This window comes from Protopterus annectens, chromosome 3.part1, assembly GCF_019279795.1.
Source record: "Protopterus annectens isolate FY-2018-M chromosome 3.part1, PAN1.0, whole genome shotgun sequence".
NCBI classification, from domain to species: Eukaryota; Metazoa; Chordata; order Ceratodontiformes; family Protopteridae; genus Protopterus; species Protopterus annectens.
The window spans coordinates 216,039,187-216,062,292 of record NC_056732.1 but is presented as its reverse complement, the minus strand read 5'-3'; the positions used below and the strand labels follow the sequence as shown (position 1 = coordinate 216,062,292).

Sequence of the window (23,106 nt, the reverse complement as noted above, 5' to 3'; positions counted from 1 at the left end):
AAACAAGCATAAGTGCTCTCAAGATGTTAAAAGTATTCCCTAAAGGACCAGCCACAATGAAAGATATTAAAATATTTAATGATAAATAAACAAGAAAACAGGAAAATATTGAATACAATAAACAACAGAGTTTCAACCACAGAGATGTAACAAATAATACAGTTGGATAGTTTCTCACAGAATCAAAGAACAATACTAAACTATTCTCACCAAATGTCCCTGACTAACTAAAGAATTACTGTTCCTGACTGCTTACTAAAGCAAGGCAAGCTGATGCGTGCTGAGTGTCTTACCACAGCAAAAGCCAGATGATGTCTATTTTTGTCTGTGTGGATGTGTGAGATATATATCCTGTCAGAATCTTTCCTGTTAGATTTGGTGCTGTGAGGGATCCAAAGAAACCAGATGCTGGTTAGAAGATGACATCACCTCTGGTCACCTGACTCTGGTACAACACACACACAGCTTTGCTAAGATCTGTGGCAGCATTTGAAAGCTATAACACAATTTCAAACATTCCCCCCTTCCAGAGTTCTCTGATAAAACATACACATTTGATCAGTTACAACAATACAACCTAATATACATCCATACATTGTTTTTGTCCAGCAGGACCTAGTGTTGATGCATTTTTAACACAAGTAACTTTACAAATATATTTTTAACTCAAACATCTGAAAAAATCAGTGTGATAGTCAAATAACATAAATTTCTTTACAAAACTGCAGCTAGATATGCTGACATATGTACTGCCCTACTCTCCCTGGCACAGATGACATTACCTCATAACATCATACAGGCCAAAAATAAGGGGCCATGGCTGACCAAGTTTGTGGATGACTGCTAAACTTGGTGCAATTATTGAATCCCAAAATGATGTCAGTATACTTCAGGAGGGGCTTATGCAGACCAACAACTTGTGTCTTAGTCATGGTCTCAAACTGAATGCAAAGAAATGCATCATCTTTCCCTGTGGTAAAAACAATGTTCCTTCACACTATGAAATTAACAACAATATCCTATGTACCTACAAAGTGGTAAGAGATGTGGGATGACAAGTAGACTGTGACCTTAATTTTGATCACCATGTGTCTACTGTAGTAAGGAAGGCTTTCTATGTAGCACACTTGATTAGCAAAGGGATTGCCTCTAGAGCAAAGAAGGTTATAACCCTTCTATAGTCGTCACTAATCAGGCCCATAATGGAGTATAATGCTCCTTTTAGCATGTACTGCATAAAGCACCTGCAGCAATTGGAGAAACCTCAGAGATTTCTAACTAAGAAGCTCAAGATGTGTCTTACACAGTCTGTCTAAAGTCCTTGTCACTATACTCAGTATCGTTTAGACTTCTTAGGGGAGACTTATGCCTGGCTTACAGAGCAATCTCTAACCCAAACCTAATGGATTTGCTGCGCATCCATAAATCAAACGGGACTATAGCTACCCATTCCGGGGACCTAAATATGGCCTGCAACTTGAATAGGACGTGCTGGAGGGTCAAATTTGTCTCCCATCGACTGCCGTGTCTTTGGAATAGGCTGCCAATTCACGTGAAGCAGAACACCTCTATGGCACTGTTCAAAAGGAACCTGGATGAGTGGATGGGGCACTGTAAATTCTTACTGGGATAGAGCTCAACAACCCTCCTGGACATAGGCAGTTATTATTAAATACAATCCTGGGTGTTGTCTAGAATATCTATGATACAACATTGGGATGAAGGCTTGAAATGACCTACAGGTCAATAGCCTAGAAACCATCTATGATCCTTTGACCCTATGAATCAATTACCGATGTGTGTATGACGTCACTGTCAAATCTGCATGGCAGTCAGTCATGGATCATTTGCATACAACAGCACGGCCGTCTGGCATATCAATCACAAGCCACTCCCACTCCCACTTCTATACAAATCTACCCTGGAGATGCTGTTATACAAGAATGGCGCTTGGCATATTTTTTACCAAAGGTGTGTACATTTCTCCTGGAAGTTTCAACACTCAAAAAGCACACACTATTTAGAACCGTATAAACTAACGCTTACTGTATAGAGGTTTACAAAGAATGCCTTTGTGAAAGAAATAGGGATAAATGGTGGTAAGGTAAAACATTTTATTTTTGGTACTGGATTAAGTTTTATGTCCCTAATACAACATTACATTGGGTTGCTATCGGCACAGATGCTGAATATTAATTGCATTACAGTCCGCACACTGTTGAATAACGACATCTTGCATGTCCCTTGACATCCTGCGAGGTACTACACTGGGAGATTACCGAATAATCACTGCAGTTGCTGCCTGTCTCCACAGGGCTGGAGGCGTGTTTTGCTACTGCGCATCATGTGAGGTACTACACTTGGAGATTACCGGTAATATTATAAAAATAATGTGCCCCGTTTCTATACATCGGAGGTGGCTGACTTTGTTGTAGTGTACTGGCACTACAGTACAGTACAACAGTCATTTCCTCCGAGGTTAGCATTTTGAGGGCTGAATACACTTTCAAAACGATAAGCGGGTGGTGGAGCAACAACATTAGATTTCAGTACAAGATGTACATTTTTGGCTACACCCGTCACCCCTGCTCTTGCCCACTAAAACGAAAGTAAGTTAAATACAAAGTACGAGCAGCGAATACTATCACTGCAAAAAAAATCTTACTTTCCCCCCTGTTTGTCTGGAACTACTTTTATAATAAAATAGACTTTCTACTCCTAAATAGAAAACAAAGTTATCCAGCCGTGCGTAATATGGCGGCAGAGGTTGTCCGTTTGTTAGAGTCGCAGCTTGAATTTCTATGCGTGTGGTTATCGTAACAATTTAGAAAAAAATGCTTTGAGTAGTTGAGTGATTTGGCGCGAATGTTTCTGTGAAATAATAGGAGGTGTTGTCATTGCAATTTAGAGGGAAGTTATACATTTTAACGTTTACTGCAGTTATTGTCACAGCTTGATGTCGTGAGAAACTCGAGAATATGAATTTGTTGACATATGGAATACTTTACAATGAACCAAGAACGTTTTAGGTCACTGGTTTGAGCTGAATGGGTTCTCTAAACGTGAGTCTGGGGAAAGACGGGAGAGCCTTGGTGTTTCAGTAAAAATATCTCTGAACAGAATGTGCTTTTAGTATCGATGAATTAATTGCCTGGAGCAGTCTTAAGCTGGTTGACCTCTTTAACTTGAGTCTGTTGTTGCTTGTAGTGTGGACGCACTGAGGAGTTCTGATGTACTCGAGTGTGTTCATCGGGATTTGCAGCAGACAGTTTCCGCAATGAATGCTACAGAGTCAGACTTTTAACAACAGTTTCAGAAACTGATTTGTCAGTTTGGGTATTATTTTCGCGTCATACTGTCGTATGAGGTAAGTAATGCAGTTACAGTTTTAACTCCTGTAGTGTGATTCCTTAAATTGTGCTTAGATTTTTTTCTCGTCATCATGTCGTGTATAATGTGCAGCAGTTCAGGGATGAGTATAGGTGAACTGATGACATTAAGGACTCTGTTGACAAACAAAACATTGAGTTAAGACAGATTTTGTTAACGTAATTACAATAGTGTAGTCAAGCTTCCCATTCTGACTGTACCACCAGCTTCAAACTGCTTTGTGTCCACTTTACAATTTAAATATGTGTATATTTGACTTAATCATTGCACGTCATTTTTAGTAGTAGTTTCTTGCCTTGAACCTGTAACCCAATTAATCCTAGAAATACATTGTACCCTTAAACAGGCTGTGTGCAGATTGGTGTCTTCATTAAAACAAAGTTTAACCAGCATTTTATTCCTTGTGAACTCTTCTGTTTAAGCTATGTTTTAGTAACTTCTTTAAGGTCAGAATTCTTATGATCTGGTGATATGACTTGTAACACTTGTTTGTTATAGCAGACTGTGATACTGTAACTTTAAGTAAATAATTAAAACAAAGCAAAGAATCATGTGTTTAAGTATTGTTTGGACTGTTGCATGGTGACATATGCTTCATAAACAGTGTATGGTGGTCTGTATACAGGAAGGCTGCTGTAATATGTGGACTGCCACATTTGATAACATTGTAGCTCTGGCATAATTACCAAAAAGGGCAAACACATTGTATGAGAGAGAAAACTGTAACTACTATTTTTCAGTGTTTGTAATTCAAAATTTTCCCTAGCTGCTCCCATCACCACCATTTACTTATTAGCCCATTCATTGCTGTTTGGTTGCCAGGGTTGAGAGTCTGGCTGTCTGGAGGTGGGAGCTTCATACTGCAGATGGATGAGATATTCATTCCTTAAGACCTCAGTCTTCCAATATGCTAGTTCAGGGTTTATGTTTGGACTTGTATGGGATACTCTGTGGTGAACATCCCCATCTCTGTGGTGATATGTCTGTCAGGTGGTTCCACCACTATGAGGACTGCAATGAGACACCACAAGGTTGTGCCTAGTCTATGCAGTGACACGTCACCTAACTATAGTTTTCTGTCCTTGCCAGTCTGATGTGCACTGCTGTGATCTCTGATATCACTACTGGCAACATGGTAATTGCACTTCTCCCCAGCAAACTCTATCTTTCCCCTGTAGCAGGTGAGCAGGCATAGGTCCTTCACTTCTCCCTCCTGCAGTGTCAGGGTTGCCACTTGAATCCCAGTTGCCTGGGTTGTAGTTAGGGCTCCATCTCTTCACTCCACAGAGCTGACAATTTTTGTGATTCAGTACTATAAAGTGTTCAAGCCATGATTGTGGGCATCATTCCTGTGGTATAATAAAGTAAGAACCAATAGTGATATTTTTCAGTATTTATTTTTATTTTGCTTTTTGTTTACTGGATGTGTCCGATTGGGTTAAGTTAAAACATTTTCTCTGGAAGCCCAGGGAGAAAAGCAACAACATTTTTAAACTGATATTCAATAATTACATGAACAGACATTAAGTATGTGTAGTAAGTGCTGTGCTTACAATTAATAATTGGATTAAGAAATAAAGGTAACTGTTGCAGTATTGAGATATTTAAGCATTTAGTAGATGTTGAACATTGAGCATTTTGAAGAGGTGTATTAGTGGGTTTGTTAAATAGGTAATACATCTGTTGTGACTAGTGCTTAGGAATGCAAAGAAAAGTGAGGGGCGGATCTTGTTAGGATGTGTTAATGTTGTAGTTAAGAGGTGGGATATTATAGCAGTAACCCACGCCTGGGTGTGGGTAATGCTAAATTTACCCACAGTTGGCGTGGTTTGGTCCCGAGGGCGAAGCCCGAGGGACCAAACAAAGCCAACCGTGGGTAAATTTAGCATTACCCACACCCAGAAGTGGGTTATTGCTATTATACCATGACATTATTTAAGAAAAGAAACTATTACTTTTCTTAAATAATGGCATAGTATAATGCCTGTTTGCTGCCCTTCCGCAGATGTCTGGCATCCGCGGCAGTTCTGATGTACTGCGCGCCTGCGCAGTACATCAGAGCTGTGGGCAAAAGCAACGGAGAAAGCAAGATCTCCGTTGCTTTTTTTTAGTGTCTCGCTATGTTAAATGAGTTTAACATAGCGAGACAGTTTTAAAATAAGCAACGGACATCTCCGTTGCTTATTTTAAAACTGTCTCGCTATGTTAAACTCATTTAACATAGCGAGGCACTAAAAAAAGCAATGGAGATCTTGCTTTCTCCGTTGCTTTTTTTTAAAACACTGTCTCGCTATGTTAAATGGGTTTAACATAGTGAGTGAGCTTTAAAATAAGCAACGGAGATCCGTTGCTTATTTTAAAGCTGTCTCGCTATGTTAAACCCATTTAACATAGCGAGACAGTGTTTTAAAAAAACGAGTTATACTAATGGAAAAAGTCCGGCGACGGACCTTTTTCCATTAGTATAACTCGATTTACAACGGGCACGCTGGCCAATCAGCGTGCACGTTTTGGGGGGGTCATGGTATAATATGCAGGTTCAGAGACAGTTGTGTGTTGCTGCCATAAGTTCTATATTGGAAGCATACGGGTAAGGTGGAATGCAGTGTCGCAAAACCATATGTATAGCTTGGAGGTGGTGATGAAGCTATTGGTTATCTAACGGTGTAGTACCTCACAGGATGCACAGTAGCAAACCCTGCCCCTAAATGCCCACAACTTACATTGCAACGTTAATAGTAATTAGCTGTAATATTGCAAAAGCATTTTAATATAGCTTCTAACAGAATTTAGCAACACCAAAAATCAAACTAAAAAGCATTTTAATATAGCTTCTAACAGAATTTTGTAAGGACAGTTAATCATGAGAATGGTTAAAAAAAAAAAAAAAGGTACTTTTCTGTAGTAGTAGATATTAGCAACAGCTGATGTAATATTTTCTATTTTTTTGTATTAAAAATAAAATTGTCTCTTATTTTATAATAAAACAAGTCAGTAGAGTAATCAGTGCTGCTTATGTTTTTGTGCTTGTCACTTTGGCTTCCTCCTCACACTTGTATTAATTTTGTAACGTCATCACTAGTTATGTAATGCTTGTGTCATGCTTGTAATGTTGCCTTTCTTGTGAGAGTGCTACTGATTTTGGCTCGCAAGTCAGTGATGCTTTTTTGTTGCTGCATTGGGCTTTTAATTTTGCCTTTGTTGTCGGACTGTTACTGATTCCCTGTCTCATCAGTGGCACTTCTACAGATAGTAAACCGTTTTGTGTTACTTCAGCAAAACGGTTAACGGGGCAGAAGGCAAAAATAAGCAGGAAGTGGAAGGAACGCTTCCATTCAAAAAGTATCGACCACAAAATCTGCCTGATCTAGGGAAAGAAATTAGTCAACTTAATATTGAAATTGTGTAATTTCTTTCAGTAAACAAATCATAACAAACATATTCATAGTGGAATTTTGTGCTTAGTGGTGTGTGGACATTTAGCTTAATGTACAAAGGTGTATGCTGCATAGTCCGTGAGACGCTTACTTGTGTGAACTACAGCAGTAAACTGCTTGTGGGTTATACAAATTAACACTTTACAGGAAGACTTGAAAGCAAAAGTGATGACCAAACTGTTCAAACCAATCCCCATTCTGCCACGGATGGCAGGAAAGAGCCAGAACTGCCTTAACTTCTATATTTTGGAGTTGGACGTCGTCTACAGCTAATATTATTGCGGGCCTTCCCTTGTGAATGGTCACTTGCTTGAACGTTTCATCTTGTTCCATTTTCCATATTACTAGGTCTTGAAAGACAAGCAGATACAAGACTTTCTGTATCACAGACGTTGAGCTGCTTTCAAGCAACAAAAGCAATGCGGTACTATAAGCAGCACTGAGTTTACATCAACCACACATTTCGCCTGCTGCCCCATTAACGGAAAAGTACCAAAAAAGTGTATACAAACACCGGACCGACAGTCATTATCAGCATTAAAACACAACGTGTTTTAAAAATAATAGAATGGCAGAAAGATGTGTTGTGTTTTTCAGATTAAAAACTTAAAGTGCTATAACTCGTATCTTTTGTTGATACAAATTTTTGAGGCATAATGGGAAAGGAGGACAACTCGCTGTCACTCAAATGTGCGCTGGTCATGAAACTGTATTGTTTAACTTAGGTTACTTGTTGTATAACTTGGGTTACTTATTGCCGCATAACGGGAAAGGTGGACCACTCGCTGTCACTCAAATGTGTGCTGACATGCCAGTCATTATGGACACGCCCTAACCTGTGCAGTACCACCCGCGAGGTACTACACTGTTGGATAACCAAGCTATTAAGGTATTGTTGAAGACTGGTTTTGAGGCATAGGATACTGAGTGAAGAGAAGTGGTTTGACAAGTATGGCAAGCTGAAGATTACAGTGATACTTATCCTGGAGGTATACTGGAGCAGATCCATTGATTTGATAGATGAAGCTTTAGTTGTGTTTTAAATGAATTTGTATTCTGACTGGATTTCACTGGTAGTGGGATGTTGCTCCATAGTTTAGCTACACAATTTGAATATAGAAAGTGCGAATCTTGGCCTAGATTTTGATTTTTTTTTTTACCACATGTGAAACATTGTGGTCAAATTTCAACTATTCATTTATGATGACCACATAAAGTTGCTGGGTGTTTACTTGTTCTAGTATACTGGTGTTGGCAGAGACAGTAGCGAATAATGTTGTTTTGGTAGAGCTGTGCTTTGGGGTATAGACCAGTAATTTTTTGTAAAGGTTTGGAAGTAGCTGTGAATTATTTAGCCAATTTGTAATAATTGTTGTGTAAGGTCTTGCAGTTCAGAGAGAGTTTTGACAGAGCAAATTAAGGTTGAGTCATCACAGTATTGAATTAGGGTAACATTTTTTGTAGCAGTGCAAGTCATTGAATATGTCGAAAGTACCATAGGTTAGATATTTGAGAGACACCAGTGGTTACTGTTAAGAAGGTGGAAATATAATTTTTCCATTTCACTGCTTGTGCTGTGTTCAAGAGACGGCTGTTGAACCACTGAAGTGAAGAGCTGGTGAGCCCTAAGGATGAAAGTTTATCTGGCTTACAGAGCAATCTCTGACCCAACCTGACGAAGTTGCTGCACATCCGTAAGTCAAATGTGACTAGAATTACCCGCTCCAGCAACCTAAATCTGGCCTGCAATCTAAATAGGGCATGCTGGAGAGACAGATTCATCTTGGTGAGGTTGCCACTTCTCTGGAACAGGCAACCAATTCATGTTAAGCAGAGGCATCTATGTTACAACATCTAAGCTTTAGTTAATCGAAACTAAAGCTCGATCTTTTAATATTGACAGCTAACATTGTCTAACGGCCAGTTCAACCAAGGTAAACACTTCCTTTGGCCGAATAAAAAAAAAAGACTTTACATCTGAAATCAAGAGGGGGGCTTCACCCCCCACACCACCCGATGTGGGGGACTTTGCCCCCACATCACACCTAACTAAATATACCAACTCCGAGATTGCTCCAAATTGGAGAAATGGGCATACTCCATATAAAGGCCAAGGTAAGTGCTTCTCTAGGTTAAATCAGCTTCGATCTTGTAATACAGACCCAAGCAGAGCACCTCTATGACTGTTTTAAAAAGGAGCTTGGATGAATGGGTGGGAAACTGCAAATTCTTGCCGGGAATGACTCCCACATCTCTTGTGGACATGGGCAGTCACTACTGCTAATAATCTTGGTATTTGACTAGACTTTTTCTCTTTAACTATAATGGGTGTAACAGGCTAGGCTTAAAATAACCCTTGGGTCAATAGCCTAGTAACTTCCTATGAGACAATAAGAATTTCTAGTGGGAGACGGTACTGAAATCTTTTTGATAAGTTTGGAAAGATGGTTCATAGGCAGGTACTAGGCTATCGGCCTAGTCAAAACGGTTCCCTAGCTTTTGCTACCCAAGAAAATTATTTTCTTGTGCCCTTGTCAAGCAGTGCCGCAGAAGTGATCCCCGGGGTGAATTTTCCATTTCCCATCCAGTCGTCAAGATTTTTCTTGAGGGCCAATGAGGAGCTTTGCTTGACATGAATGGGTAGTTTGATCCAGAGTATGGGAAGTCTCTTGGACAGGAATCTATCCCTCCAGCATGTTCTGTTTATTCTCCAGCATGTTCTGTTTATTGTGGTATCAAGGTTTAGGTCCCTGGAGCGAGTGGTTCGGAGAGATTGGGATTTCTTTAAGTGTAGCATGTCCAACAGCTCTGGGTTTGACATAGCTGTGTATGTTAGGCAGAGATCGCCTTTGAGTAAGCGATATGCGACTGAGTAGCGTTGGAGTTTTTTGAAACTGTCTGCGCATCTGTTTGAGGCTGGTAATCCTCTTAGTGAGGTATTGCTGTGGCCTTTCCAATTGTTGTAGGTGTCTTGTAAGATGCATGCCAAACGGGGCATTGTACTCTGTAATGGGTCTGATGGATGAGTAGAGAGGAACTATGATCTCCTTTTTTTTCTAGAGGAGAAACCTTTTGTGATGAGGTGGGCCACGTAGAAGGATTTCGTGACTACTGTGGCGATGTGGTTATCAAAGGAGAGACTGTTGTCCACCTGTATCCTGAGGTCTCTTATCACACTTTCATTGTTTAGTGAGCTACCACCTATGTGGTAGTTCATGGGTACCGAATTTTTCCCAAAGGGGATGACAGTGCATTTGTTGGCATTGAGCTTCAGGCGATGACTTTGACACCAAGCATCTGTCTTTTGTGAGGCCATTTTGTAGAATGTCTACATCATTAGGTGATTCTTTTATGGCTCCCAGTTTGTAGTCATCTGCGAACTTTGTTAGCCAAAGACCATCTGTGTTGGCCTGCACTTCAAAGAAATAGATGCCAAACAGGAGAGGGCCCAGGACCGAACCCTGTGGTACTCCACTCGTCACTGGTCTGAAGTCAGAGTTGGAGTCGGCTACTTTTACAGTGTAGGTTCTGTCAGTGAGCCAGTTGGCCACCCATTTTGTGACATAGGGATTTATGCCCAGTTTAGTGAGTTTATCTATAATTCCAGAGTGGTGGATGGTATTGAAAGCTTTGGCGAGGTCAAGATAGGCTGTGTGCACTACCTTGCCCTCATCTACAGCTCTAGTGACTGATACAGACTAAACATCTGTATTCCTGTGGCTGTTGATAGTGTTAACAAAATTAAGCAAAGCAGTACTTGTGCTGTGATGAGAGATTGGCCTTTCTCATCCCATGGTTGATTAGTTATATATTACCTCTAGTGGTAATACCTGGAATCATAACCGATAATTTGAGGGGACCCATGCATGGGATAAAGCATTTAGAAGCTGCTGTTCATTAGTAGTACAGTATGTATATGTATATATATGTATGTATATATATATATATATATATATATATGTGTGTGTGTGTGTGCATATAGATATAGATATAGATATAGATATATATATATATATATATAGATATAGATATAGATATAGATATAGTAGTTTGAGTAAGAAACCAAACAAAATTAAATTATTTGTAATGTCTGTATGCCAGTAAAGTAGGATTTGATTTATTTTTTTTCTCCAGACCTTATGTACTTTGTCTCTTATTCTTTAGTTGGTAAGGATAGCCATGGGACAGGGTTGTCTTTGATTCTTTTTATTCAGAGGGAGGCTAATGCGTTTTAAACACCTAGAAAGATTTTATTTTTTCAACGCATTATTAAATTATCACTTAGGATGTAGACGGACATACTTTAATAGGAAAGAAAACAAGCCGTTTGAACATTTTTTCTTTTATGTACATTATACATTACAAATATGTTTTCTTTCTTTGCAACAGCTCTCATTTAGTCCAACATTACATAAATTGCTCAATTACTGCCTTCTTTTAAACCTTGCTTATCCACCTGGACATTATTTTTCATGTATTGTTCCCATAAATTCCATTTAATTCCAAGTAATTTGCTCATACCCTTTTCTAAAGATCCCTTTTCCATTTCTTCCCCCTTTTTTAAACAGTATTCAATACTGCATATACATTTGGTTTAGATTTCGATGTCCATTTTCTAGTAATTTATGTATATATATATATATATATATATATATATATATGTGTGTATATATATGTATATATATATATTTATATATATATATATATGTATGTATATATATATATATATATATATATATATATATATATAATGTGTAAAAATTTTTTATTTTTTGCAGCCCTTAGAATTAAGACCTTACTATGTCTAGGCAAGTGATTTCCTGTGCCCCTTGTCAAAACAAACATTTCCTTGGTTACAGCAACTCCCTCCACCAGTATTTCTACAGAGTATTCTTTAGGGAATTATTAAAGTCTGTCAGCTCATTACACACCCACAGAATATGTTCCTAGTTGCATCTTTCTTCCCAATCACACGTGTAACATTTGCAATCTGTCGGAGGAAATTTATTTTGGGGGTATAAAAATGCCTATGCAAACACTTCAAGCAAAAATCCTAAACCTTCTGGACATTGTCACATATTCAGGAGTTATATGTACATATATTCTCCCACTGTTCCCGTGTATTTTTCAGATTCTTTTCTAACTTCATTTGATTTTTTATACTTGACATTCAATATTTTATATTCCTTCCTTACTAATTATCCCCTTTCTCACAGCCGCTTCTGTTCTAGATTCAACTAAAACTCTTTCAGAGCAGATCTTTCGCTTAGGATCCCCTATCCCTTTCTCTCTGCCTATACCCTGATATCAGTGCTTGGTAGGGGATGTCTCTAATCTGTAGTCCCAACTTCTAATTGGCCTCTTCCCACTCTGTTACCTTTCTGTTTCTAGTTATTTGCTCTCAGTACTTTGGTTCCTTTACCATTTTTCTCCAGTATTTTTCATCCCCCTCTTGTTTTTTGTACCCTTACTTGCAGTCATCCCTATTCAGGATGGAGTGGGTGGAGAAGAGTGTCAGGAGTGATTTGTGACAGACTAGTACCAGTAAGAGTGAAAGGGAAGGTTTGCAAGAGGGTAGTGAGACCAGTTATGTTATATGGGTTGGAGACAGTGGCATTGGCAAAAACGCAGGAATTAGAGCTGAATGTGGCAAAGTTAAAGATGTTAAGATTTGCACTGGGTGTGATGAGGGTGGACAGGATCAGGAGTAAGTATATTAGAGGGTCAGCCCAGGTTGGAAGGTTTGGAGACAAAGCCAGAGAGGCAAGATTACGTTTGTTTGGACATGTGCTGAGGGATGCTGAGTATATTGGGAAAAATATGCTAAGGATGAAGCTGCCAGGTAACAGGAAAAGAGGAAGGCCTAAAATAAGGTTTATGGATGTGGTGAGAGAGGACATGCAGGTGGTTGGTGTGACAGAGCAAGATGCAAAGGACAGGAAGAAATGGAAACGGATGATCCGCTGTGGCGACCCCTAACGGTAACAGCCGAAAGAAGATGATGACTTGCAGTCATCCCTATTGCCAAAATTTAGTTTCTCCATTACTGCATTGGCTTAGTACTTAGAATACTTTCAGCAATTTTATGAATGTAATATCCTATATGGTTGTTCTCCTCAAGGGTCTGCATCCAGAATTTCACTTTCCCCTTATTTCTTGACCTTCTGCTTAATCACCTTTTCCACTTTGAATTTAGAACCTTATGCTTGTGTTACTTATGAGCCTTAACTGCATAGCTGTAAAAATATCCCTTCAAATCTGATAATCCTAAACCACTTTGTTCTAATGGGAGATTCAGTTTATCCCATGTAACACTTCCCCTACCAAATAATTAATAAAGATTGTAAGGAATTTATTGCCAGCAACATGTCCTCTACATGATAAAAGCTTATCTAACTTGGTGTAAAATGTTTTCACTGCTTGTATCTTTCTGTCCATATCCATAAACAAGAGCTTCCAGTTTCTCAGTTTTTGTTTTATCTTTAGGTGCATTGGACACACTAAATTGGCCCTAAGCGTGAGTTCGTGCCTTCTGTGGAAGGTTGGGCGCTGGGCTGGCAACTCAACTCAACACCGTAAAACTCCACTGCCAATCACGAGCAGACAGGTGATCTGCTGTGGCGACCCCTAACCGGGAAAAAACGAAAGAAGTCTCTCTTCTCACATATCCTTAGCTCCCATAGCAAAAGTCTTTTTAATCCATAATCCTAAATGCTTCATCTTATGCCCTTGGGGATTTGGGTATTGCTGAACCAATTTGTGTGTGGATACATAATTTGCTTCTATAACCTTTGCTGTATCTTCATTAATTTTATAATTTGGAAAGACTTAAAGCTGTCTGAAAAACAACAGTGAAATGTCTTTTTATGGATTTATTCAGTACAAAATAATATCATATTGGTTATATCCTTAAATTTTTGAGACTGTTCATTTTCTTTTGCAGTGGCTGTAAATATGAAGCAAATAAACGGGAAAGAGGGCAACACTGCCTGGTTCCTGTGTCAAAACACAAATTACCAAAGATGTACTATTTAACTTTAATTCTTGCCTCTGATCCTTCCTATAGCTTACCAATTAACCTACATCAGGGAAATGCAAATGCTTCCATTGCTTCACTCATAAAATTCCTGCTTAGTCTGTCGAATGCTTTCTTTATATCAAGATCTACCAATAACAGTGGTAATTTTTTTTACATACTGCTTCCCTCTGGATCTTCATTTTTATATTAATGTTGTCAAATGTTTGCCTCCCCTATTAAAAAAAAAATCTGTATCTGTCAATTTTGGTAACACCTTTGCCATTCTTTTAGCTATGTATAGTCATTGTTGCAATCAAGTTTCCTTTCTATAAGTAGTATCGCCTACTCCAAAGCTGATTACTTCTCCCAATTTTTTCTTAACTTCTGTAATAGTTTTTGGTGGAATGTAAATATGCTAGTGTAATCCATCTCTCGCTTACCAGTCGCCTTTTGCTACCGCAAATCTATCATTGTCTGTTTTTCCTCTTCTATGACAACTGGAGTTCCTCTGGCATCTCTCTCAACCTCTTAGAACAAAAAATCTAGATAAAGCCCTAAATAATGGGGGGGGGGGTCAAAGGTTCAAAAATAGGGACACTTTTAAATATTGTTACAAATTTTGAAAGTTGATAAAATAACAGGTTTTGCATTCGAATGAATTTTCTGAAGGGTATTAAGTCTGAAACTCAAATGTCTGTCTCTTTTTTTTTTTTTTTCTGGCGTCCGTCAACCCTCAATGTTTTACAACGATTTACTAGAAAAAAAAATTTTATGAGGAACAGGACAACATTTTGAGGGAAAAAATCTGGACATCCTGCAAAAAAACAGTGGAGAGGTTTGCACCTTTAGCAATCGGTATTATTGCTCCCCCCTTTCCTTTTTACCTGATGATATGCTGAATATCAATCCTGAAGTCCTTTCTTTGTCAGTTCCACAAGCTTATTTCTTTGCAAATGTGCCATCTGTGGTATTGCTGTTTACACGCTGCATTTCTGCATAGGATCATTTTATTGAACTCTGATAAGGCATCATATATGGAGAAAGTCTTTAGTGACCGACAGTTAAGAAGATGGTGTATTAATGAATAGTAGTACATTTTCTTACTGGGCTGTAATGATGTGTTTTGAAGCTGTGCTTAGATGCTTTATGGTGTAGATTGATAAGTGATCAGTTTGGCTGTCTGATAGAGTTCCATGGGATCAAGTACTACAAAAATGCCGCAGAGTGTAAAGGCTACAAGTACTGTTTTATTCCAAGCACCAGCAAAACACATGCAGTTGAGTACTTTTACCCTGTACATACGTGGGACCTCTTCAGAACTACTAAACGTCTAAAACTTTCATTAAATAAAACAAACCATATGACTTGTCTAAGCATGTGACCGAATATAACCATGCAAATACATGCAATATATATCCCCAAGTACACATTAAAAGATTTATTCATTTTAAAATGTTAATTGCTGAATGCTCATTAAACCGAGGTGGGGAGAGGCATTTGTGTTTTAGCTGCCAAAAACAGCTAACTACTTTTGAGAAAAAAGTTATAAGAAAAGAAAAAAGAAATCTATAATTTCTGTGAATGTATTACGGTGGGAAGAATACAAAAGAGATTGCGGTATTCGAAATATCCCACTGGGTTAGTCAAGGGTTTGACCTAAATAAAGAATTATTATTTTTGACAAGCGTGGTTGTGACCTTAATGGAAGGCCTTATGAAGGCTAATGATTGGGAGATAGACCGGTTGATAACTGGTAATGGGATGTCTAGTATGGTTAAAGACTTACTGTTTATTAAGAATCTAGATATAAAGATAGTTTTGTAAAAGTGGAAACTCTGTGTAAAGGCATTTAAAAGTTAGGATAAGAAATTGAAAAGGGACTACAGAAACAGTCAAGCATATGTCCCTTGACTATAAAGATATGAATAGGGGTGACAACTTGGTTGACAGTAGTTATACGCTGTTATGTTGGTGCTGATGAACAATTTACTCTTCAGAGTGACCAGTATGGGGCTCCATTAGAATTTCCTCTGCTCAATCAGCCCGAATGAATAAGGAATCTGTCTTGGATTCTATCCAACCTGTGATGTCATCACATTGAGTACTGAACAGGAGGGGAGGGGTCATGGAACAACCTGGGCAAACAGAAGGTGAACATGGATGTTATTTCAAATGAATTTTGTGACTTTAGAATGTTCACGTTTAAAATTTGTAATTTTAGTAATTATGATGCTAATCTGTTTTAAATAAGGTTATACATTTGCTCCTGCAAAATAAGAGTATGTTTTTCAAACTTGGGATGGGGGGGGGGATCCAGTAATGAATGAAATGTCTTTACATGGGTGTATTATTAACTTATTTGAGAAAATATATGAGTTAGATGATTTTAACACTCGCAGGTAAATATCCCTGGTTTAATTTGAAAGAGAAGGAATGGGAACCGTTAATTGATATATGCAGTACAGTAATAAAAGTATTAAGATTTCTGAAGTTGGATGAGGGATGGCTTGGTGGTTATGAATCTGGCTGATTGCATTTGATTCATCGTTTAACAAACTAAACAATATGAAAAATGAAAATACTTTTGTTTATTGTAAAATTGATTATATTTAATGTTTTATATTAACACATGTCCAAATTAATGGAGATGAGTACACTTATTTGAGATTTGCAAAACCATTTCTACCAACCATATATGGTGCATCAAAAATTCACACTGACTTCACTATTAAGACCGAAAATCAGTGATGGAAGTTCAGAGATGCATTTAATTGCTAAATTCATTGATTTTAAACTTAAAAATGTTTGAGAGTGTCTTCCTTACTTGAAAGATTCATAGGATTTTTTAAGGCAGTTAACTAAGGATTTATACTCTAATTTTGTGTTTTGTTACCAAATTTATCAAAGACTCGTTTGCTATGATCCCCCATAAAGAGTGGCTTGAATGATTTAATGACTGCCTTGTTAAATATAGTGATTTGTCCACCTGTGAGATTAACCTTATGGTGGACCATACCTCTCAGCCTCTTATAGGTTCATAGGTGTTTACTAGGCTAATGACCACAAGGGCCTTTTTAAGCCTAGCCATGCATCCGAAATCTTAAGCAGGAGCCTGGGAGATGAGCCATTTATAGGCTGCCCGTGTCCATTAGAATCACTGGTGCCAAACCAGGGATGAATTTCCTGTTCACCATGCAGTTGTCCAAGTTACACTTGAATTGGGTTAGGGAGGAACTCTGCTTCACATGGGCTTTTCTGTCCAGCAGGTCCTGCTTATATCACAGGCAAAGTTAAGTCTTTAGAATGAATAATTCTGGTGCTGTTTTGTGGATATGCAGGAGATTCATAAGAGAGGGGTCTGACAATGCCTTGTATGCCAGGCTTAGATCTCCCTTCAACAGCCTGTAGGAGACAAAATACAGGGATAGGGACTTGAGGCAGTCTGCATAAGACATGTAACTTATACCCTGTGTTCTTTTAGTGAGGAACCTCTGTGGACATTCCAGTTGTTGGCTATGCCTGGATAGGCACATACCAGAGGGGGCATTGTACTCGATGATCATAGGAAGTTATTAAGCTAGTGACCCTAGGGCCCTTACAAGCTTAGCCAAATTCTACCCTTATTTCACGAATAGCACCTATCACCCCTGTCCAAGTGTGGAACCCCTGGGGTGAATTTACAGTTACCCATCCAGTTATACAGATTGCATTTGAAGAGGTCCAATGAGGTGCTGTGCTTGACATGAAGCAGGGGTCTGTTCCAAAAGGTGCATAAACCTCTGGGAGACAAATCTGTCCCTCCAGCATGTTATATTAATGTCTCATACCAGGTTAAGACCATTAGAGTGAGTAATCCGTGTACCATTTGACTTGTGGATATGCAGCATTTCCAGTAAAGCAGGGTCAAAGATTTCCACGTAATCAAGCAGAGATTACCTCTGAGCAATCTGTATGAAACGGAATAAAGTGACAGTGATTTCAGACTGTCCTTATAAGACACATGCTGAAGACCTTGAATTTTCCTTGTGAGGAACCTTTGTGGTCTCTCCAGTTGCTGCAGGTGTTTGGAAAGGTATATACCAAAAGGGGCATTGTACTCAATTATTGGCCTGATGAGGGAAGAGTACAGGGAGGGTATAACTTTTTTTTTTCTGGAGGCAATGCCCTTACTTATGAGATGAGCAATATAGAATGCCCTTCTTACTACTGTGGAGGCGTGGTGATCAAATATAAGGTTGCTGTCAACTTGTGTGCCCAGGTCTCTCACCATTGAGTGTGTAGTTAGTGTTATTGATGTGGTAGTTTAGCAGGAACATCACTCTTACCGAAAGGGATAATATATTTTTTTGCATTGAGTTTAAGGCCATGACTTTGACACCAGTTATTTGTTTAAGACTCTCGTGTAGGATGTTGACAATATTTTGGAGATTCTGTGACTGCTCTCAGTTTGCAGTTATCAGCAGACTTCTGTCAGCCACATAACCAATAGTTTTAGCTTGCACTTTGGAGAAATAGATTTCAAACAGTAGAGGTCCCAGGATTGATCCCTGTGGAGCACCACTGGTTACATGTCTGGTGGTGGATTCCCCTATTATGACTATATGGCTTCTATCCATAAGCCAGTTAACAACCCATCTAATGATATACAGGTTTATCCCTACCTGTGTGAGTTTGTCAATTATGCCTGAGTGGGAGTTAGTGTCAAAAGCCTTGGATAAGTCTAGGTAGGCTGTGTGCACAAGTTTCCCCTCATCAAGGGCCTTGGTGACTGTCTCGAAGTCCACCAGGTTTATCAGGCATAATTTCCCTTTGACAAATCCAAATCGAGTAGAGCCAAGTGTTTGGAGGTTACCAATGTCTTTAGTGATAAGGTCCATGATGATTCTCTCCATGACCTTGCAGATAAGGCAAGTCAGGCTAATAGGTCTGTAGTTCCCAGGGTCGGTGGAAGCACCACCTTTGTGCAAGGGGGTATTGGTGGCCTTTTTGATTCAGCTGGGATGAAGCCAGTGCTTAGACTATGATTGAAAAGGGTACCAGTGCTGTTGCTAATTGTTGTTTGAGCCCATGTAGGATGCAGCCTGGGATGTTATCTGGTCCCATGGATGCTGTGTTTTTGACCTTGGAGAGGGCGTTCATGACCTGCTCTTTAGAGATACAGGGTAGAGGACAGGTGGTAGGTATGTCTTGGGTAGGTATGGCATGGAAGGGGGAGTGAAGTTTTCACAGAACCTGTCAGCAAGTTTTCACAGAACCTGTCAGCTAACAGGTTAGCAGTGTCCACAGGCTCTGTGTATGTGGTATCATTAACTAATCAGTTCGGCACAAATCTGAGCCTTTCCTTTTAGGTTTATGAATGTAACTAAAGAATGCCTTATGGTTGTCCTTACTTGAGGAAGCTAATTTGGATTTGTAGTTTGCTTTGGAGGACTTCCCAAGGAGTCTTATTTGCTTGTTTAAGCTGAGGAGGGAGTGTTTCCAGTTTGGGGCTCGCTCCCTTTTACTCGTAGCAGTTTCTTCCTCTTATTGTAAAGTTTGTTAATGGCAGTTGTCCACCAGACAGGTTTGCTCTTCCTTGAGGAGCTTGTTTTGGTCCTATCTGATACGGCTGCATCACTGCAGTTGTTCAGGTGTTTGTATAAAGCATTTATGTAGAACTCTGTATAGTTGCCAGTTCCATCTGTGGGAGGAGGTGCATTGAAGCTATTTATACCATCCCATAAGAGGTTATAATCTGTTTTGGCAAAGTTTTTTAGTTTAATTTGTGCTGCAGGGGGTCAGGTGTGATAGTAACTTTGAATGAGACTGGTTTGTGGTCATATCTCATCAGGGAAGACCTTGCAATTAAGGTGCTACAGTGGTTTCCCATATTGGTAAGCACCAGATCCAGGATGTTGGCACCCCTTGTGGGGTTGTCAGGTAGCTGGTCCAGGGCACTGGAGTTAATGAAGTCGAGGAACCTTTGGGCAAGTGAGTTTCCACATGAGTAATTTCCCCAGTCAATGGATGGTTAGTAGGTCTGATGAATGCTGAATACAGTAGAACAATGACTTCCTTGCACCCAGAAGCCATAACTTTGTTTATAATTTGTGCAAGGTAGAATGTTTTCCTCACTATTATAGACATGTGATGGTGAAAGTCTAGATTACTGTCTGTGTGTCCCTAAATACAGGGTCAACTTTTAAGGGATGTGTTGTCAATGTGATAGTTGCTGGGGGTGGTGGTGGTGGTAGATGACTTCCCAAAGGATACAACTGTGCATTTCTTGGCATTTAGTTTTATTCCATGGCTCTGACACCAGTTGTTTGTCTGTGTCAGCTGTACCTGGAGAGCATTTGTGTTTGGTGTGGGATTCACTGACCACTCCTAATTTACAATTATTTGCAAATTTAGTCAGCCAGAGGCCATTGGCATTGAAGTGAGAGAAGTAAATGCCAAAAAGGAGCAGTCCCAGGACAGATATGTGAGGAACTCCAGTTGTGACTGACCTCTTTGTATTGTGGACTCCCCAATTCTAACGTTCTGGATGTTGTCTGAGCCAGTTGGCTATTCACAGGTTAACCTAAGGGTTTGTATCTAACCTCTTGAGTTTGTCAGCAATGCCTCATTTGGGTATTGTCAATTGCCTTGGCCAGGTCAAGGTAGAGGGTGTAAACCATTTGCTCTCATCCATTGCTTTGGTGACCTTCTCACATAAGTCCATCAGGTTGAGTAGGTATGACCTGCCCTTGACAAAACCAGACTGGGTTGGGTCCAGTGTATGGAGGTTTACTATATCATTATTGATCAGTTCCATAATAATTCTTTCCATGGCTTTGCACATGAGACTAGCAAGACTTATGTTTCCAGGGTCTGTAGATGGTTCATCTTTGTGCAGAGGGATGACTGTTTGTGTTCTCCATTCATGAGGCACAAAGCCTCTTTGGAGTCTGCAGTTAAATAGCAATTCCAGAGATCCTGTTGGGTCATGTTTCATGCTGTTTAGCATCCTAGGATATCATCAGGGCCCATTGTTGCAGTGTTCTTGGCCTTGGAGAGAGCATTACGGACCTGTTCTTTAGGGATAGCAGGGGGGAGTCATATTTGTTTTTTTCCTGATGGAATGGTGAGGGAGGAGAAGGGTACAGTTGAAGATGAATCTGTCCACCAGTAGGTTTGTTATATCTTCTAACTCAGTATAGGTGGCTCCATTTACACTGAGCTCTGCATGCAGTTGTGTATTGTCTTTTGAGGTTGCAGACATAGCTAAATAATGCCTTTGGGGTTGTCTGTGGCCTGGGAGGCAAAACTTACCTCAAATTTGGCTTTGCTAGACTTTTTGTCCACAGAGCTGTATCTTTAGTTTGAGCTTGCTTTTATCCTGCTAGGTGCTGCACCTCCTAATGTTTGCCGTGATTTTCTTCCTTCTGTTATACAGCCTATTGATTTTGTGATTCCATTAGTGTGGCTTGTTTTTTGAGTTACTTCTGTACTTCCTGGTGGGTACTGTGATGCCCCACCACTGGATCATTAGTCAAGGATCCTCAATCCTCACTATTGGCAACAGTGGGGGATGTTCACTGGTAGGATGACAAGTACACGCACAGTATTTATTTCCAGATGTAGTTCTCTGCATCAAGTGCAGTTTCCCTTAAGAGCACACAGAGAATGCAGTCAGACCTGGGCTGGTTTCTCACTCTTTCTCCAGAACCTCAATAACACTCCCTGCTGGCAAAGCTGTAGAGCTGAGATCTCAGCTGAGTGACTAAGTCAAGACCTCCACCACCCTCTCTGTCCCCCCAGTGCTTCATGTCCCTGCCCAGGTAGCTGACACACTCTTTGAGGTTTGATTCGCACACATGGCGCGGGTTTACGAGCTATGCCCCTTTCTGCCCAGACTACAAGGTAGTTTTTGCTGCCACTAGTCACTCCTGCCAGCTACCTTAATGCCCTTAACAAAGGGTGTCCACTCTTACTGTGTAATATTATTATTATTAACACAAATGGCAGTTTGACCAAGAGCAAGGCTATTAGGAGTGGCCCACACAGTGTCACCAAATAAATATGCAAGTCCTCTCAAAACTTAAATATCTTTACACAGATCAGCCACAATGAAAGGTTTAAATATATTTCATAAATAATAAAGTAAGACAATAATAAATATATTTTCATAGTGTTATCCGAGTTCAAAACCGCAGGAAATATTTAAAACAACATTGCAGCACAGTCTCAAAGAAAAATATATAAACTAAGCTTTACTATATTCCTGACTGAATCTAAGATAATTGTACTATAATCTAAGAACTTACTAATAGAGCAAGGCCGGTGTGGTGAAAGGATCTTCTAATTGTTGTTGGGTCCAAGACAGAATGTACTATCTCTTACTAAGAGACTTCTCAAATTAGTTATCTAAAATATTATTTCTGGGGTAGTTGCAGAATGATATCCTTTCTTGTCATCTGACTGCTAGTTCCAAGGCCAAACAACCAGTATTTAGCATCTACCCGTAGAAATATTCAGACAGTGGCCTCTCCTCAGATCTCTGGCAGATGGTGGAAGTCCTAAAACAATTCCTTCATGCTTTTAAGACTAGTAATTACTTCACCCAAAAGACAATACAGAAGTTTCCTAGTACAACCATTGTGTCTCTTGCTGTATTGAAAACTGTATGATACCATCTTTTATGGCCTAGCCATAAAGTAATTTAATTTCAATTGCTTTTTTAAAATTTACTAGGCTGTGGTTAACCTCCTGTGTCCCAGTTTCCACTGTTAAAAATATATACATTTAAACAGTTACAACAGTGCATGTACATTTCTGTTCTTTTCCAGTAGGGCACACTGTGGTTCCATTTTAAACACAAGCATTTTGCAAATACCCTTTTCAACACTCACATCTGTAAAAACAATTTGATATGCTCATGACATTCAGTTTTAATACATTTGTAACAAACATCTTACACAAATTATATATATTCACCAGTGACGTATAGTTATGTATTGCCAGCCCAGCTAGCTGAAATTTTGTATCTTCTTTTGTTACAAACCCATCTGACTCTATGCAGCTATTGATATCTTGTATAGGTGTTTAGTGTGAGAAATCAGGACACTGCCTAAAGGAATGGGGTAATTTGGCAGAAAACCATAAACTTTGAGGAACAGACTGAAAATATGAGGCAAATATCTGGGCAGTTGAGATGTATGGGTGGGTCTAAAGGAGATGGTGATGAAAAATTTAATTTCTAAAGTGAATACTTGCAGGAAAAAAGGAGGAGCGGCCATG

The 23,106-nt window shown here is 39.4% G+C and overlaps 1 long non-coding RNA gene across 1 annotated transcript in view; it reads left to right on the top strand.

Annotated features, from left to right (window-relative positions):
* Positions 1-2,761: 2,761 nt before the first annotated feature.
* The window catches only part of LOC122798069, a 252,804-nt gene continuing 232,459 nt past the window's right edge, over positions 2,762-23,106 (top strand). Inside the window, exon 1 of the long non-coding RNA XR_006364213.1 lies at positions 2,762-3,367. This is a non-coding gene — a long non-coding RNA (uncharacterized LOC122798069). The remainder of the gene's footprint in view (positions 3,368-23,106) is intronic.